The sequence below is a fragment of the Rattus norvegicus genome, chromosome 1 (assembly GCF_036323735.1).
Source record: "Rattus norvegicus strain BN/NHsdMcwi chromosome 1, GRCr8, whole genome shotgun sequence".
NCBI lineage: Eukaryota > Metazoa > Chordata > Mammalia > Rodentia > Muridae > Rattus > Rattus norvegicus.
Window position 1 is genome coordinate 108,495,338 of NC_086019.1, and position 19,976 is coordinate 108,515,313.

At 46.1% G+C, this 19,976-nt stretch overlaps 1 long non-coding RNA gene across 1 annotated transcript; it reads right to left on the reverse strand.

The window, feature by feature from the left end:
* Positions 1–755: 755 nt before the first annotated feature.
* On the reverse strand, positions 756–3,103 carry LOC134484893 (uncharacterized). The gene is made up of 2 exons (XR_010062698.1): positions 2,427–3,103; positions 756–1,753 (listed from the first exon to the last, which is right to left on the reverse strand). It is a non-coding gene; the product is annotated as an uncharacterized LOC134484893 (long non-coding RNA).
* Between the last annotated feature and the right edge of the window lie 16,873 nt (positions 3,104–19,976).

Consider the following 19,976-nt stretch of genomic DNA (forward strand, 5'->3'; position numbering starts at 1 on the left):
GGTCTCAGAGATCAACAAACTCTCAGGTTCTAGCCTGACCCTTTCAGCCCTGTTGAAGCTATTCTTAGGCCCTTCCTCCACCAGGAAGAAAGGAGGGTCTCCTCCCTAGCAGTCACCCTTGTCATGGGCTCCAATTGCTTCAATCACACTGCAGCTTCATTCTTTCCAAGTCTCCCTCCCCCCTTCTCATCCCAAGTGCGACTTATTGATTTTCTGTCTCTTCCTCATTCTGGGAAGAGAGGCTTGGGTGAAGGTGAAGTTGGCTGGGTGAGAAGGCTGTCTCTCCCTACCAAAATGGCTGCTTTTGTCTACAGACAGGAAAGAGACAGATATCTGTTCACCCTTCTCTGATCTCCCAGGACTCAGGAGTGCAGACCAGCTGCCCCTTTTGTATCTCAACAGAAGTCATCTTGGGTATAGATCCTGGAGACCACCCTCCCTCCCCTTTTCCTGGAAGACAGTTTTGTTCATTCTGCACATAAGAAGTCCATGTCCCATGTTGTGGAGCCTACAGCAGCCTGGATCTTGGCAAGTTGCCATCTTAATATCAGAACAGTTCTAGGGATTTGAGGTATGGCTCAGCAGTTAAGAGAGCTTTTTGTTCTCGAAGAGGATCAGAGTTCTATCCCCAGCACCCGCATCAGTCGGCTCACAACTGCCTGTAACTCCAGCTCCAGGGTAATCTGATGTCCTCTTCCAACCTTCTCAGGCACCTGCCTAAATATGGCATACATTCACATAAACACACGGACACGTTTTTAAAATCTTTTTTTTTAAAATTACTTCTGTCCAACATTTAAGAGCCTTCGAGGAGGACAGTTTGTTTGTCTCTGACCTGAGACTCTTTTCTGGAACCAATTCTTGTTTCCTTACCTCTTCCCTCCTTTTCTTTAATGTTCGACAAGGAAAATATAGAAGGAAGGTCCCATAATAGCCATACTGGAGACACATTGGGGCCTGGAGGATTGAGAGTTGGGAGCCTGTCTGGACTACAGGATGAATCCCTATTTAAAAAACAGACAGACAGACAGACAGACAAAAAAGTCATGGGCCTAAGGGAAAACTTAATAGGATCAGTTGGTTAATCAATATTATTAGTCAGCAAAAGAACAAAGCAATAGATGACTCCTGAAGAGATGCTGCTATAGCCACAGAGCAGTGCCTCGCCCAGCCTTCACCAGAGAAGCTTTTTCTTGCAGTGGGCGGGAGTTACTGTAAAGACCCACAGCTGTATGACTTTGGAGCATTCGGTCCTAAGTGGCAGATCTCCCTCAAACCTCAAGGCTCAGGGATCTGTGTGCAGGAGGAGGCAGAGAGACCGTAAGAACCAGGGGTGATGCATGACTCCCAGGAAACAGACGCAACAGGACTGCTGTGCAAATCAGCACGCAGAGATGAGGGCAGCGCATAGGAGACCTGTACCGGTTCAAGCCAGACTGGAGCTCAGAGGGGATGTGGACGTGGGATTCAACTTCTAGCAAGAAACTATGTGTAACTTTTCTCTGTTGGTGGAGGGAAAATTGGTTTTCTCCAGTGGAGCATCACTGGGTCTGTCAACTACATCTCAGGCAGGCGCAGTGCCTAGGAGTGACAGGCGGACACAAAATGAACTCAAGGGTTCTGTTTGCTTCTTTCAGTTTGTTTTTGGATTTTTTTTTTTTTTTTTGTCCTATTGGTCTTTTGCTTGTTTTGATTTTTTGTGTTTTGTGAGTTTCTTGTGCTTCTTGGTTTTTGTTTTTTCCTTTGTTTGTTTCTGAAAGATAACAAGAACATAAAGGTTGGGTGGGTAGGAAGATGGAGGGGATCTGGAAGGAGTTGGGGGAGGGAAAAACATTATCGAAACATAATGTATGGAAAAATCTTTAAAAAAAAAAAGCAGAACAGAGGAGCTGGAGAGATGGCTCAGCGGTTAAGAGCACTGACTGCTCTTCCAGAGGTCCTGAGTTCAATTCCCAGCGACCACATGGTGGCTCACAACCATCTGTAGTGGGATCTGATGCCCTCTTCTGGTGTGTCTGAAGACAGCTACAGTGTACTCATAAAATAAACAAATCTAAAAGAAAAAAAAGAAAAAACAGAACAGAGACAACATAAAAAGAATGATCAAAAAATGATTCTCCCCACATCACCTCCAACCCCGCCTCACAAATAAAAACGTCAGGAATCAGAGAGGCCGTTGTAGAATCAGGATCAAGTAGGGGAAGCTGAAGAGAGTAGCACCCAACTCATTTCTCATGGGAAACTGTATTTTTGAGATACAGGAGTATTGTCTGGTCCAGACTCCAGTGGGAGGACTAAAGGCAAGGTCACTGGTCCTTCATATTGTAATGAAAATTAGCTTTCTAATTACTGTCTTCTTAGCAGGTACCCGTGGGAAGATCACAGGACAGAAGTGTGGTCAGTAAACATTCTTATTCGTATTGTACCTTATCCTAGGATCCGTTCTGGCAATCTGGGTCTTTTGGTTGTGGAGAAAAAACCACGGATGTTTGCAGCTAATACTTAGATGTGTGCGGGTTTCCCATCTCCATCTTTGATGCTGGCTGAGTTAGTGATGATCGGTCCTTCCCACCTCCTTCTCTTTGAGATGCATCCTTTCTCCAGCACCCATGCCCGTGTGCGGACTTACTTCTGTGTGCAGAAGCCATTAAGTGTCTTCTGCTGTGCTGTTCTTAGACTTCATGGATCAGTCATCTCACTTGATGATTATCGTGGAGGGTCTTTGTTTCTCCTTCGGTCCTAAAAGGCAGATTTGCCGGATAGAGTAGTCTTGGTTGCAGTTATTTTATTCTGAAGTGTGGAATGTTCAGCCATCTTGGCCGTGGACACCGCCGCTGACGGGTCTGCTGTCATTCTGTCAGGTTTGTCTTTGTAACTCAGCACATTTTCTGCAGCCGTGGGCATTCTCTCTGTTCTATACGCTTGGCTCTTTAGTGCTAAGACAGGGAGAGGTGGGCTGGGAAGTGGATCGGCAGTTAAAAGCAGTTAACTGCTCTTCCAGAAGACCTAAATTTCATTCCCAGTACCTATGTCAGGGAGCTCACAGCCATCTGAATCTCCAGTTTCGGTTGGATATGACTCTTCTGGCTTCCAGGCACCTGTACTCATATAAATACACAGGCGCGCGCACGCACGCACGCACGCACGCATGCACCCACCCACCCACACACCCACCCACGCACGCACGCACGCACCCACCCACGCACGCATGCATGTACCACGGGGAGAGGTTATTTGGTGGTTCCATCTATTTTAGGATCTAAATACATTAGGACTCAGATGCTGTTCTAGTTTACTTTGCTGTTGTGGTAAACACTATGACCAAAACCAATTTGGGGGACTAAGGTTTCTTTCAGCTTGCAGGCCACAGTCCATCATGGAAGGAAATCAAGACAGGAGATCATGGACCACAGGCAAATGCTGCTTACAGGCTTACTGTCTGCCACCTTTCTTATTCAGCCCAGACCCATCTGCCGATGGACGATTTCACCTATAGTGGGCAGAGCCCTCCCACCTCAATCACCAAACAAGATGAGGTCTCTCGGACATTGCCACAGGCCGACTTAATTGGGGCAGCTTTATAAGTGAGATGTGCCCTTCCTGGATGACTCTTAGGTTAGGTCAAGTTGACAATAAAAACTAACCACTACATTTCTTTCTCCAGATTTGGGGACCCCCTCTCCACTGAGTAGGCTTTCCATGTTTTTCTCTGTCACTAAATTCCTTCTTCTACAACACAGATCTGTTGGTTCAGCTTCTTGGCTTTTGCCAGAGGCCTCATTTGTGGTCATGACATCTTGGAGCTTTTCTTTCTATCTAAATGAAGCAGTTCTCCAACTCTGTCTTCAATTGCTGGTAGTCTTTCTTCTAGCTGGCGGTCTGTACATCAATAATGTTGAGTTTCTAGTTCAATTGTTGTTGCTTTTTGTTTCCCAGGTCTCCGGGTTTTTCTAGAAAACCCCTCTCTTTTGCTGAAACTTCTCTTACAGGCTGGAACATTTCTCATCCAGACCCTTTAAGACAGAGTCTTACTAGTAGCCAGGGCTGAGCTCAAGTTCACATCCCTCCTGCCACAGCGTCCGACTACAGGCAGGCTCCATAGTGCCCAGATTGTCCATACCTAGAATTGACTCCGTTTCATCCGTTGGTTCAGTTGAATCCTGTGGTTATATGTTTTCCTTTGCTAAGGATTCAACCTCATCTCTAGCCCACTACCCACCAGAGGTAGTGGGGTGGAAAGGCTATTAGGATATGGGGGGGGGGAGTACACCTGTTCAGAAATAGTTCTTTGGGGGTGATTCTAATCTTAATTGTTCTCATTTCAGTCCACTAGAAAACACCAAACACGAATCAGCAGCTGCAGTACAGTCGATTTGGCAGACACCACGCACGAATCGGTAAGGCAGTTCAATCCAGAAGAAACCTTGAGGCTCACCAAATCACCTTTTGTCTGCAGAAGTGGCAAGAAGCAGCAGCAATCTCACAAATCCTTTAGTGAGTTTCTCTCCACGAAGTTAACACAAGCGAAGCTCAGCAATGTCGTGTAAGGCGAACCAAGTCATGCACGCGTCGTCAGCAAAGAATAGCAAGGTGGAGTAAAGCAAACCGATGCTCGAGCTCCCGCCTGCATCCTTTCACGTGTTTGCTACAGCAAAACATCCTTTCGCCTGTGCCTGCTTCAGAAAACGGTCTTTCACATGTCTGCCTTAGCAAAAACATTCTTTTACCTGTCTGCCCCAGGGAAACATCATAACCCGAGTCTCCAAAGAAACCAGAAATGTCCACTTCAGAATCCTCTCTAAGATCATTAATCATTTTAAAATGATAGACTTTTGAATTCTTTGTCTGATGTTCCAGCTTCTCAGAATCCTTGGGTTTAGCTATGGGCGAGCTGTTTAGGGGAGCCACCTTGCTTCTCTCTTCACGTTTCTCCTTTCTAAATGGTGGGTTATGCATGATTGAGATGGGTGTCTGTTCCCATTTATTTGGGGGGGGTCTTCTTAGTTGGGCAGCCTTTTCTTGAGTGCCTGCACCCCAGGAGCATTCAGTGAGAATGAGGCAAATTGTTACAGTATCACCCTCTGTGGTTGTGGGTTTGGCTTATCCTCCCCACTGGGGGAGGGTAGGCTGGAATCACTCCCTGTTTCTTCCTGAGCAGCCTTTCTTTTCCCCCATGCCTTTCAGCTGCCTTGGTGCTTTTCTTCTCTGTGTCTCTTTGGGCTGTAGTCTAGTCTGTTCTTCATCGCTCCAACTTATCGATGGAATCACACATCAGAAGCTTCTAATGGGTCACCTTGCCCTGGCATCCTCCTGTTGGAGTGACATAGCAATGCTGGCCATGGACTATCCCTTCCCTTAAATTCCTGCCACTCAGGTGTCAGGTGCTCTCTTCACAGGCCGTCTTCACATTTGTTCTGCCCTCTGTTTGCTTTCTTCTGTTAAAAACATCTCTTCCTTCAAACCAGAGCTGAAATGCTACATTCTCACCACTTGCTTTCTGTTGACTTGTGTTTTTTCATACTTATATTATCTATGTGTAAGTATTTCATCTATGTATGTGATCTTTGTGTGTGTGTGTATGTGTGTGTGTGTGTGTGTGTGTGTGTGTGTGTGTTATACTGTGTCCATACCTAAGCCCAGCTGTTTAGTCTTTGTATCCCTTAGTTTTGTCAACTGCTTAGTCTACCTGCTGGCCCTCCATCCTCCCCAGACCCTTCGGCTTCTGGGCCAGGGGTGCATTGTTAACTCCATGAAGAAGGACTTGGGCTTTTGCAAGTAATTCATCACAATGATGTCAGAAGTACCAAGGACTGATGTGAGTTTTAGCCTATCCCACAAGACTCCTGCTTATATTTGTCCTTCTTGATCTCTCCCTGTTTTATGTCCATTATGTCTTCCTGTTTCCCTTTGACCCTCTGGCTCTAGCAGATGACTGTCTTCTGGAGACTTCTTAGTTGATTCACATAATTACATACATAAGACTTAGTCTTAGCAATGACTCCCCATCTACATCTGTATGTGATGTCCATGAAAGATGTGCGTGCATGTGTGTGTGTGTGTGTGTGTGTGTGTGTGTGTGTGTGTGTGTTTAGTTCACCCTGTTCAGCACATATTCTCTGGAGCTCGCTGTCATGAGGCTGCAGTAGTTCCAGCCATCACTTCTTCGAGTGACGGCATCCAAAACAGAAGGCAAGAACAGCGGCAAAGGGAGCTTCCTTCCCACCTGAATCTGGAAGAGAAATTCTTAATGCCTCGACATCCTGCAGGGATTAAGAGTCAAGACACTCTTAAGCTAACATGACAAGGTAGAGCTAGCTTTTAAACACAAAAGTTTGAATGATGGAATGCTGGGTCTTCTGATGATGATGCAAACATTCACTGAGTGTGTGCAGGGTCCCAGGTGTCCGTTTCAGTGCGTAGGTATTTACCCACCTCTTTCCCACTATGACCTCAGCACCTGCTCTTTTTACAGAAATGGGTGTTGTGCATTTGAGGTGGTGTATGGTAGGATGATTCTCAGCGTCATGTGCTTCTATGATCTGCATATGAGCACCCCTTTCTCATGATGCTGTCACCAAAACCTACAAATACCCTCAACTGGGTCCTAGTGGCTAACCTAAGAGCCATTATGGTAGAGGGGATCACGATCAGCATTTGGGGCAATTCTGGTTCTGAGCAGGCAGGTGACCCAGGAAGGTTCCGAGAACAAGATGGTGAAGACAAGAGGTCAGTCTGGGAATTTAGGGAGCCAGGGTCACTTGGGGTAGCCTGGGAAGTTTGTCCACCAGTGGAAGGTGACAGTATTAGGGGAGGGAGGAAGGCAGCTCCCTCTAGGCTGGTGAACTCAGGCTCCCTGGATGTTACCTTTGAGGGCAGGATTGAGGAGAGGTAGGGTTGGAGGGGAAAATTCCTGTGGCCCCTACAAGTGAAGAAAGGAGTTGGAGGGAAACAACTTGTCTTTATAATTCTTTGAAAATTTCATACAAGCACACGATGTGTCTTAATCAGATTGATCCCCACCACATGTCCATTCCAATCTCATGTTCTCCTTTAAAAGCTTTTTGGTTGTTATTATTGAAACCACGGAGTGTAGTTAGTACAACCCACATGCCCAAGGAGGCAACATCATCCACTGGGACATAGGTAACTGCCTTAGTTAGGGTTTCATTGCTGTGAAGAAACACCATGACCAAAGCAACTCTGGTAAAGGCAAACATTTAATGAGGGCTACCTTACGCTTTCAGAAGTTCTGTCCAGTATCATTATAGTGGGAAGTATGGCAGCATGCAGGCGGACATGGTGCTGGGGGAGCTGAGAGTTCTACATCTCGATCAGAAGGCAGCCAGGAAGAGACTTGATACCACAGGCAGCCAGGAGGCTCTCTCTTCCCCCACTGGGTGGGGCTTGAGAACTAGTAGCCCTCAAAGCCTGCCTATGCAGTAATGCACTTCCTCCAACATGGCCACACCTATTTCAACAAGGCCATATCTCCTAATAGTGCCACTACCCTTGGGCTTCATGGGTGCCCATCTGTGTGGGTGCCAGCCTTCTTACATTCAAAAACAGCATTTCACAGCATTCCTCCATCCTCTGGCTTTCATTCTTTCTGTCCCTTTTCCCCCTGAGCCTAGAGCAGGAGGTTAGTATAGATGTGTGTGCCATAAATGGACATGCTGTCAAATGTCTTTCTAAGTACTTGTGTTTTCATCCATAGTTTGAAGGTTGAAGGATTTTTTTTTTTAAATTTCGGTGTAGTGGTTAGTGCAGACACAAAGAGTACGGTTCAGGGTGCTGAGAATAAGGCCCCTGTGGATGCCCGGCCACAGAGTGAGGGATCCCGATGCCACGGAGAGCCTGTCATCACAGCAAAACAACTCGTGGGAGCCAGTCTGTACCTGAATCATAGAAAGCACTGAATTTTAGACAGTTGTTCAAAGACAGCAAGGCCAAAATTTCAGTAAAGGGAATTCCCTTCTTTTCTTTTTCTTTCTCTCTTTCTTTCTTTCTTTCTTTCTTTTAAATTTAAGATTTACTTAGTTATTATGTATACACCATTCTGCCTGCATTCTGGCTTGAAGGCCAGAAGAGGGCATCAGATCCCATTACAGATGGTTATGAGCCACCATGTGGTTGCTGGGAATTGAACTCAGGACCTTTAGGAAGAACAGACAGTGCTCTTAACCTCTGAGCCATCTCTCCAGTCCAGGAATCCTGCTCTTAAGTAGATCTGTTTGCTAGAAGCCTCTTCTATTTTTTTTTTTTTTTTGGTTCTTTTTTTCGGAGCTGGGGACCGAACCCAGGGCCTTGCGCTTCCTAGGTAAGCGCTCTACCACTGAGCTAAATCCCCAGCCCGCCTCTTCTATTTTTAAACAGTCAATTTTTTCTTTTTTTATTTTGTAAACTTATTAGACAGGGTCTCCTATATCCCAGGATTGAACTTGCTGTGTAGCCAAGAATGAACTTGACGTTTTGATCCTCCTGCCTCCAGTTTTTGAGTGTTTGTGTTACAGGTCATTGTCACCAGGCCTGGTTTTATACAGCGCTGGGAACGGGACCTAGAGCTTCCTGCATGCTGGGCAAGTACCCTACCAACTGAGCTACATCCCAGACCCTAAATAGTTAACTGCATATGCAGGGGAAGTCCCTGTGTTAACAGAAAGAAAAGGAGGAGGGGAGAAAGTGGTTGTCTGCCTTGGTCAGAGAAAGCCTGTGTTTGCTGTACAGCAATGGGTAAAGCAGACACTTCGCTAAGTAAGACCTGCACACACAAAGAGACACTCACACAGACAGATGCCACAGTAGAAGTGGGGAATCATTGGGAAGAAGGGCTGGCAGGGGTGAGAGGGATGGAACTGACATGATCATACTACATTGCATAATACATTGTATACCTGTATTGTCAAAGTCATTTTAGAAAGTACAACGAATGTAAAGACCATCAGTCCACTCATAACTTTCCTTGTGTGTGTGTGTGTGTGTGTGTGTGTGTGTTTATGTGTGTGTGTGTTTATGTGTGTGCATTGCATGAGTGCGTTCATGAGAGGTTAGCATCAGGCTGGGCATGATGGCATCCATTTTTCTTTCTTTCTTCCTTCCTTTCTTGTTTACATTTTAAATGTTATCCCCTTTCCTGGTTTCCCCTCCAGAAACTCGCTATTCCATCCCTGATCCCCCTGCTTCTGTGAGGGCGCTCCCCCACCCATCCACTCCCACCTCCCTGCCCTGACATTCCCCTACACTGGGGCGTCGAGCCTTGACAGGACCAAGGGCCTCTCCTCCCACTGATGCCGGACAAGGCCATCCACAGATGGAGGCAGATGGAGCCAAAGGTCCATCCCTGTGTTCTCTTGGGATGGTGGTTTAGTACCTATGAGCTCTGGTTGGTTGATATTGTTGTTCTTCTTATGGCGTTGCAAACCCCTTCAGCTACCTCAGTCCTTTCTCTAACGCTTCCACTGGGGACCCAGTTCTCAATTCAATGGTTGGCTGCAAGCATCCACCTCTGTATTCGTCAGGCTCTGGCAGAGCCTCTCAGGAGACAGCTATATCAGGTTCTCGTCAGCAAGCACTTCTTGGCGTCCACAATATTGTCTGGGTTTGGTATCTGTATATGGAATGGATACCCCAGGTGGAGCAGTGTCTGGATAGCCTTTCCTTCAGTTTTTGCTCCAAACTTTGTCTCCATATTTCCTCCTGTGAGTATTTCTGTTCCCCTTTCTAAGATGGTCTGAAGCATCCACACTTTGGTCTTCCTTCCTCTTGAGCTTCATGTGGTCCATGGATTGTATCTTAGGTAATCTGAGCTTTTGGGCTAATATCCACTTATCAGTGAGTGCCTGCCATGTGTGTTCTTTTGTGATTGGGTTACCTCACTCAGGATGGTATTTTCAAGTTCCATCCATTTGCCTAAGAATTTCATGAAGTAATTGTTTTTAATAGCCGAGTAGTATTCCATTCTGTAAATATACCACATTTTCTGTATCATTTCCTCTGTTGAGGGACATCTGGGTTCTTTCCAGCATCTGGCTATTATAAACAAGGCTGCTAAGAACATAGTAGAGCATGTGTCCTTGTTATATGTTAGGACGTCTTTTGGGTTTATGCCCAGGAGTGGTATAGCTGGGTCCTCAGGTAATACTATGTCCAATTTTCTGAGGAACTACCAGACTGATATTCAGAGTGGCTGTACCAACTTGCAATCTTACCAACAATGAAGGAGTGTTCCTCTTTCTCCACATCCTTACCAGCATCTGCTGTCACCTGAGTTTTTGATCGTAGGTGGCACATACCTTTAATCCTAGCACTTGGGAGGCAGAGGCAAGTGAATCTCAGTGAGTTCGAGGCCAGCCTGGTCTGTATGGACAGTTCCAGAAAAGCCAGCGCTACATAGAGAAATCCTGTCTCAAAACAAAGCAAAAGCAAAAGCAAAAACGAAAACAAAAACAAAAGCACTTAGCGTCTACTACTATCTAGCTAAAATCACTTCAATGATTTTTAAATCCAGGATCTTCCGGGGGCCATGTCTGTAGAAGGCATTCAGCCATATATGGGGTCATGACATGCTCTCTCCATGCCCACTGTACCCAGCAGCATCAGAGCCTGGAGGAGACTCATGGCTTCTCCAGTTTGCTCCAAAGCTGACCCCACCACCACCAAGGCAGCCACAGAAGGAGCTTGTATGTAGCTCCTGAAACTTACCCCAACAGAACCAAATCTACATGGACCTGGTGTTGGTGTTACAAAAGAAAGCCAGTGCTGTGTTCATTCTCATTTCCATTTTCTCTCTCATGCAACTCGTGGGTGCATAGTTTATTTGTCTGGCCCCATTCAAGATCCTCTGCACTAGTTCTACGCTGTAATGGCGTAAAGCATGAAGGGCTGCTGCTCACATGCTGCCCGTTAATCTAATTACCAGGGGAGGGGCTTCAGAAAATGTGTGTTTATCTAGACAGGACACCTGGAGGAGTGTTTCCCCAAGCTTCTAGGACACACAGTTTCGAGAGTCTCCTCCCCGCACCCCGCCACCCATCCCCTCCCCATGTAGAGCAAAAGGAAAGAATTCAGTGGTTGTCAACATGAGTTTAGCACAAAGGTAAGGCTTAAAACATAGATTCATTCTGATGGAGTTTCAGGTCACATGAGCTTGGGGAAACCTGTTTTGCTACTGTGTGTGTGTATGTGTGTGTGTGTGTGTGTGTGTGTGTGTGTGTGTGTGTGTGTGTGTGTGTGTGTGTTTGAAAAGAGTTCCTAAGACGCTAGGGAGGCCGTTGAAGCGGAGGGCAAGCTGTCTGTTAAAGGGGTGGCTACTACAGGGGCCTTGCTGCCAAGAGGCCCTTGGTCACTGTATGAAAGGGCAGCTTTGAATTTGCAGTCTGGGCCAGGCTTGATTTCGCGCTGTTTTTGAGTCCTTGATTTCTACAAACAAAATAAAATACCTTGTCGAATAGAGCCCATTGAGCAGGGATGATGGGTTAAGAGTGGGGGTACGAGGTGGCAGCGTGGGTGCTTGTTATCAAGCAGAGGTTGTCCCTTGTTCTTGCAGCCCATGAAAGGAGGGACGCCAGAGCCTGATGGCTGGGGTAGCATTGATGTGGGGTAACGGGGTAATCGGATTGAAAGGGAGCCATGGCATGTATGTCAGTTCACATCTCGTCAAAGGAATAATGTGAGGTGCTACCTAGCTGAGGGCTTTGGCCCGAGGTCCAGTTACCGAGAGTATCCAGGCCTCACTAGATTCAAATATAAACTAATTCTCACAGCAGCGTGGCTTGATTAGTCTTGATTTGCATAATAGTGGCAACTCTGAGAGTGGTTACTCTTGATTTTCTTCTGCTGGGATTTGGACAAGAGAAGGTTTAAAATCATTGGAGAGAAGAATGTGTGGATGGTAAAGAAGGAAAGCCCCTCCCTCTGCGGCTCCCAGAGCTGTTTTCTGGATCCAGGAGGGCTGGAGCTGGGGGGAGGCTTGTCTGTCCTGGTGTGAGTGACTCTCAGAGGCAGCAGGGACAACACTTTTTCCTCTCGGTTGTTCATGGCCTGAGTCCTTGACTCTCATGGCTCAGAAAGGGGCAGAGCATCCCCCGGTGAGACGTCGCTTTTGGTTCAGGCAATGCAGTAGTTTCAGAAATGCATGGCTCCTGTTCTGAGCTCTGGGTGTTTGTGAAGAGAATTCCAGGTCTGTTGCCAGTATTGATAAAGTAGTTTGACTTTAGAAAACTCACCGTTTGGGGCCTGATTTGATTCAGTACCTTAGTTGGTAAGAACTTGCAAAGCAGGGCCTGGTTCTCTTTGAGTATCGTGGGGGGGCTCAGCACCCTTAGTCCTTAAGTATGCGCCTCTATGCGAGTATAGCCTCGTTCTGCTGGGGTGTAATGGAGCACGTGGTGTACAGTGCTACTCTCTGAGTCACACTGTCAGTCTCCCTCAGATCATCTGTGCCTACTTTTGAGAGGCCTGCGGACTGTTGACCTTCTCTCTTAGGAGGAGGGGCAGCCGTGTCACTGGACTCTCGCCTGGTAATTCAACCACCCTTCCCAGCCATTTATATGTATTTCTGCCCTAACTGCAGACTGCTTGGGGTAGAAAGGAGGTAGTTCTCAACCTCCATAAAGCTGTGACCCTTTAACACAGCTCCTCTTGCTGCGGTGACCCCCTCTCCCACTATAAAATTGTTTTGTTGGCACTTCATAGCTGCAATTTGGCTACTTTTATGAATCATAATGTACATATCTGATATGCAGGATGTCTAATATACAACCTCCAAAGGGATCATGACCCACAGGTCTGAAACTGCTGTGCTAGAGTGTAATTCTGGGGACTATGGGGCTCTGCTGCTATTTGGAAACCATCTCTTGTACTGCATAAAATCTTTCCAGTGTGACTGCCTTGGTGCCACCTGGCTCCTGCCAGTAACCCCTCCCCAGGACCAGGCTCCAAAGGATAGTATCAATCCAAAGGTTATATATCTGAGAAAGGGATTGGTGAGGGGCGGGATGATAGGGATGAGAAGAAGGTGAGAGGATGTGGAGGAGAGAGTGACCAGAATATATTTTATACATCTATATTTACACACACACACACACACACACACACACACACACACACACACACAATGTCTGTCAAAGAACTAAATTAATTTTTTTGCACTTAAAAACCATTTTTTTAGAGTTGGGGATTTAGCTCAGTGGTAGAGCGCTTGCCTAGCAAGCGCAAGGCCCTGGGTTCGGTCCCCAGCTCCAAAAAAAAAAAAACATTTTTTAAGACTTTGTGTATTTATTTTATATATCTGAGTGTTCTATCTTCATGGGCACCTTCATGCCAGAAGAAGGCATCAGATCTCATTACAGATGATTGTGAGCCATCATGTGGTTGCTGGAACTCAGGATCTCTGAAGAACAGACAGTGCTCTTAACCACTGAGCCCTCTCTCCAGCCCTCATAACTATTTAAAATTAAAAACAAACAATCAAAACGGTTTAAGTCTGAACCTAATGAACCAAGCTAGGTCAATGGCCACAGAATTGAAGGCACTGGCCCCTTCTCTCCCTGAGATTATCAGTAGGAAACGGTTCAGCAGTGATGGGGAGAAACCACTGGGTACCTCTTGCATCCATGCCTGGCTGTGGACACGCTCCTTCTTGTGCAGACCCAGCGCAGTCACCCATGGCTGCTGTGAATCTGTGATTGCATTGACTGGGTCTTGGAAGGAAGCTGGCATTTTGCAGCTCAATCATGTATTCTTGTCTCACTGTAGAGCCAAGAGTCTTTGCACTCCTTCTTGTTCACCGATTAAGGCCAAGAGTAGCATTTGTCTATGTGTACAAGAATAAACATTTAGAAGACAGTTTGAGGCTGTGCCAGTTTAGCCTAATAAAACAGTATCACATTCTCCTCCAGGGCCTGTGACCTCCTCCACTGGGATGGTTCGAGTAACAGTGACTAATCTATTTGAATGCTGGATCCTCAGTTGGTAAAAGTGTTTGGGAAGGATTAGGAGGTGTGGCCTGGTTGGAGGAAATGAGTTACTGGAAGTGGGCTTTGAGGTTTCAAAGACTCCCGTGATTCCTAGTGTCTTTCTCTACCTTGTGTTAGATTGGAATGCTCAGCTGCTATTCCAGCACTGTACCTGCCTGCTGCCATTCTCCCACTGTGATGGCCACGGACTTACCCTCTGAAACTGTAAGTTCCAAAACAAACCCTTTCTTCTGTAAGTTGTCTTGGTATGAATGTCTTATTACAGCAATAGAAAAGTAACTATGACACCCACCATGAATTTTTTGACTGAGTTTACAGTACCAGACATGGATTCCCTCCTGTGAAGTAGGTCTCAAATCCAATCAGAGAACGTTGGTTACATCCATAACTGTTGCCGTTATTACACAAATGGGCTCATCTTGCCTTGCAGGTTGGCATTGTACCTCATAGGATTCTTATTTGGTTAAGACTACTGATGATGTCTTTCTCTCCCAGAAGTTCTTCTGTCAGTATATAAACTATCCAGTGGGGAGGAAGCTTCCAGCCCAGTTCTAGTTCGATTTCTCAACAAGACGTAATACAGGTATATGGTGGGTGTCAGCATCACAGTCTGATCCCCTTGTTTGGTGAGCATACAAAAGGAATAGAAAAGCCTGCATTTTCTGAGACCTCTGGGGCTTCCTTACAGTCAATGCAGAAGGAGATATCTCACCCCTGGCACTGGGGTATGTCTTTAATTTCCCATTGCTTCTGAGAAGAGCTTTTACTAATTATGTAGGCTATCTATCTCCCCTTCAGCCTCTGTCCCCTGAGTGCTGGGATGAGTGTCACCACATCCAGACTTTCGTGGCCTTTCAACACCCCCAACTGATACCACATGCAGCTGGGGTAAACTGTCATTGGGAGTGCCGTTCACACTGCAGATTCCAGGGTAGCATAGATGGTATTGTGACAATGTTCTGGGACCGCTGTTATGCTGCAGCAGACCGCCAACCACACACTTTAATGGGACCAGGGCAGGTGTCCTGAGGTCATTCCCATGTCTTGAATGACAGTCCTGAAGCGCATAGAGGCCATGTGATTTTCCCCAAGGCCATAGAATGGGTGAGACCTAAGTGCCAGACAGCAGGATATCTGTGATTTATCTTCTTTACACCCGGCACCCTGATTCTTCTCCACAGGTCTCAGAAGTAATGGGTGTTCCTCTTATCTTCAGTCTGGGGACTTGGGGTCCCTCCTACAGCTTGGGCTCTTTCAGCACCCTGTGAGGCGGGGAGGATAGTACTCAAATATGTCAAAGTGAAACACCCCTCAAGCCTCGTGGGCTCCACACACAGGCTCTACAGAAGTGGTTCACACACACTGAGAGGCAGCAAGGTGCTGAGGACAAAGAAGCCAGAGGAAGATCCACACCTCTGACATCCCATTAGACAGTTTCCAGGACTTCTCTACCTCCTGTCCCCTCATGCCCATACAGAAGCTGTGCACTTCACTGTCTCTTATCACAAAGAACTGTGTGGAAAAAATCAACTCCCAGTCAGAGTCAGCCTTGATCATCATGGACAAGAGAGAGAGAGATCTTGATTTTACTGGTCCAGCCTGAGTGAGAATAAGCCAACGAAGGGGCTGACCACAGCACATGCCACAGAAGATATTCAATGATGTAGCGGTACCCACAAACTCCTGAGACTGCCATCGCATAGCTTGGAGCAACTGGGTCCTGCTACTGGTCAGTAGCATCTTCTATCTATTGTGCTTCCCTGTGTCACTCCAGCAACAATGAGCACACTGCCACCGTCTCCCTCTTTGTCACTCACCTGGACTGTTTCCAATGTGGGATGCCCCCACCCTGCTGGAAGGCTTGGGAATCTCTGTTTCCTTCAGCTCTCAAGAGCCGTTTGCTCGGGGAGACCATCCTGTCTTTGGCTGGCCCAGCTGCAGAGCTGAATCTCATGTGGAAGGAACTCTCCTATATAACTGAATACATCCAGAGCAGATACATGGACCCTTCCCCGCCCAAACCTTTCATTTCCCAGTCTCACGAGGCATATGCAAGAAGGCACTCGGGAAAGATTGTGTTGCCTCATTTCATCCCAAGGCCACCCCGTAACATGGGTGTCTTTATATCCACATTTTACACATGGTGACACTGAGTTGAAACACTGAAGGACTTAGATGAACTGGTAACTCAAGGTAGCCAATCCGGTAGCGTCCACTGCTGACATCCTCGCTCCTCTGCCAGGCCGCACCAATTGTGAGTGACTCTCCATTCAAGTACAGCTTGAATGAGTTTGTGGGTACCGCTACATCATTGAATATCTTCTGTGGCATGTGCTGTGGTCAGCCCCTTCATTGGCTCATTCTTGCTCAGGCTGGACCAGTAAAATCAAGATCTCTCTCTCTCTTGTCCATGATGATCAAGGCTGACTCTGACTGGGAGTTGATTTTTCACACAGTTCTTTGTGATAAGAGACAGTGAAGTGCACAGCTTCTGTATGGGCATGAGGGGACAGGAGGTAGAGAAGTCCTGGAAACTGAAGGGCAATCAGGAAGATCCCTCAGCAGAGCTCAACCCAACAGAAGTTTTGGCACTGGAATGGAGATCCCCACCTGCTGCTGGGTTGCTGAAGGGCTCTGTGCACCTTTCAGACTGACGTGATTAAGGAGCGCCACTGACTTTTGTCCTTGCATGATTGTTATGCATGAGAACCAACAATCTTTTATTTCCAGACCCTGAACTCTCCCGGATGGCGTTAGGGCTTGGGCTGCACCTGGCTGTCCTGGGAGTCTTTGTGTGCCCCCCTTACCCTCCTGTCTCTTCTTGCAGACGAACCTGTTTGAAGTTTTGATTCATCTCATTCTGTCCTCGTGGGGGTTCTGAACTTTGTGCTTCTTTGCAACAAGCCCTGCTGGGTCTGTCAGCTGTATGGCTCCAGTGGAAATGATCTTCTGCCACATAGCTATAGAAAGTCAAGTGGCAGAAGTAAGTGCATATCCCTTTTCTACAAAGGGATATGCGCAGAATTGCCAGTGGTATTTATGTAGGCATTGTGCACCCAGATACACTTGGATGGCAGTGAATTGTCAGTTACTATGACAAAATGACTGAAGAAATCAATCTGCCAAGTATGAATAGCTCTCAATGGGTTTCAGGGTTCTCAGGTTAAGGGACCCACAAAGCTGACAGAGACAGGGCCTCATATCGATATGACCTCCATTGGGGAGCATATAAATTAGCTGAAATGCAGGCAAAGAGGTCTGTCACCCTCCCCATCCAGGACGATTTCAATATTCACATGGAAATGAAAGGCCATTTTAGAAGACCTGGAGGCCAGCTATGTTAATGACATTCAAATCAGGCCTTTTTTCTCCAGAGGAATCGGGAAGCCCTTTTCTAAAATGTATATTTGCTCATCTTGCCCCCGATATATCCTCTTCTCAGCTAAGCCATATGTGCACAAAAGCAATGAACTGTCGGCAAATTATGAGTCTTCCTTCCTTAGAAGATAGAAGATGGAGATGATAGATTATAGGAATGACAAGTAGATGACAATGGCAGATAGATATAGACAGGATGGTGAGAGATAATTAATAGAGATAACAGAATATTCAATGCCAGATGATTCAAAGAGGATAGATATTAGGTAGATGGTGACAAATGGATAAATGGGTGGACAGATAGAAGATAGAATGAATATATATTATATATATATAATCTCAGACAGATGCTTTTAGCTCCCAGAAAGTGATTTCAGATACTACTGCACTGGATTCTAGATGATTAATGTTTTGTCTCTAGTTCAGGATGTAGATTAAACAACAACAAACCTTTTGATGGGAGGCTGGGGAGATGGATCAGTGGTCAGAGCGTATACTGCCCTTGCAGAGAACCCGGGATAGGTTTCCAGCACCTGGGTCAAACAGCTTACAACTGGCTGTAGTTGTAACTCTAGTTCCGGATCTGATGCCCTCCTCTGGTCCCCATGGGCACTTGCACTTATGTGCACATGCCCAAGCATAGATGCATATACACACCCATACGCACGATTTTGAAGCATTTTTATGGGTGGGTACTGGTTAAATTCTCGTTCTGACAAAGGTTAAGCTGTTCGTTTAGAGCACCCAAGTCACTTGTAAAGATGTAGCAGCGTCTAAGCAAGATCTGAAAGGACGGGGGTGTTGAAAGTTACAGAACCTCACCATCCATATTATTTTGTCCATTTGTGCTGTGGTTTGGGGGAAATTTATATAAATGTTTTATATATGCACAACCTATGAAAATTTTTGGGAAATTTGATATTCTTCTAAAGACAAGGGATCCATAAAATAATTAAGGTCAAGAGAAAAGGAATGCATTATTTTTTTAACAGAAAAAAAAATCCAAGGTGTCAGACTTAGTCTATTTTTAACCTCTCTGTCTTTCTCTGTCTCTACTACCCTCTCAGCTCCCCTCCCCATGCCCTGAATAAACTCTATTCCATACCAAAAATAAACAAAAACCAAACAAACAAACAAAAACAAAAACAAAAACACCTTCTCATACAAACTCTACAAGTCAGGACATGACTCAGTCCCTCCCATGGGACTTATTCTCCATCAACAAAGCCACGGCCACTGAAGTTATAAAGAGAGTCCCCGACCATCTCTCTCCAGACTCTCTTTCCTAGTGCTTTACTCAGGAGACTTCCCCTTGTTCTCCATTTGACACAGTAGCTCTCTTTTTCTCTGTAGTCCTTATCCTGGTTTTGTAGGAAGTTATTAACTTGGTAAGTGGTTGCAGCTGTTCCCTAAACTTGGTTATATTTGGTCTTTTTCTTTCTTGTGGACTCAAAAAAGAGTTTGTATGAGAAGGGACACTTCAGTCGTTTGGGAAGAAGGGGAGTGAAGGTTGTGGGTAGGAGAGAGGAGTGTTAGTTCTTAGATGGTCTCCATATTCAGGAGATTGAGGGAAGAACTCTAGAGTAGGCATTTGCTCACCTATCTTGACTGGTGAGCATAAAGGAAGAGAGGGCATCTGGTAGGACCGTGATGATGACCAGGTGACCAGATGAGCCAACTCTCTGTGAGCTACACTGGGCACAGCTATGAATAGCTATGAAGAATGTAAGAGATGTGGTCTGGGAAGGGATGATAGGAAAACTAGGTCCTCATGCCTGTAAGATGGCCCTGGCCACCAAACCTATGGGCCTGTGAGATGGCATGAGTCACAAGCCTAATGACCTGAGTTAAATCCCTGGAAACCACACAGTGGAAAGAGAGATCCATCTCCTGACTTCCACATGCACACAGACACACACATGCACACTAGTTACATAAATGTAAGGAAGAGGGCTGAAGAGATGGCTCAGCGGTTAAGAGCACTGACTGCTCTTCCAGAGGTCCTGAGTTCAATTCCCAGCAACCACATGGTGGCTCACAACCATCTGTAATGGGGATCAGATGCACTCTTCTGATCTGTCTGAAAACAGCTACAGTGTACTCATAAATAAAATAAATCTTTAAAAAAAATAAATGTAAGGAAGAGAAAACCAGATTCTTTCAATGGATGGAATTGTTTCTAGAATTGCTGAGTAAGGGACTAGGGTAGGAAACACAGAGTTCAGGAAGGGCCAGCTCCCTCTGAGCCATTATTCATGGTCTAGAGGATTAGACCTTATATACACAGGCGGCACGCAACAGTGAACCTTATTGCTTTTACAATCAAGAGCCAAGTTCTGTTCCCAGCATCCACACCAGGTTGCTCACAACTGCCTATGACTCCAGCTGCAGGGGATTCGATGCCCTCTTCTGACCTCTGTGGGTGGACACCAGGCCTCAAACACGTGGTGCCCATGTGTACTGCAGACACATAGTCGTCCACATAAAAGAAACAAAACTATGTCTTAAGAAAATGTTTAAAAGATACACACCCACTTGACCAACATTGCATGTGGGAAAAAAAAAAAACCCAAAAAAACAACCAACCAAACAAAAAACCCTGTAGGGTAGTAGATTTGGTAGAAC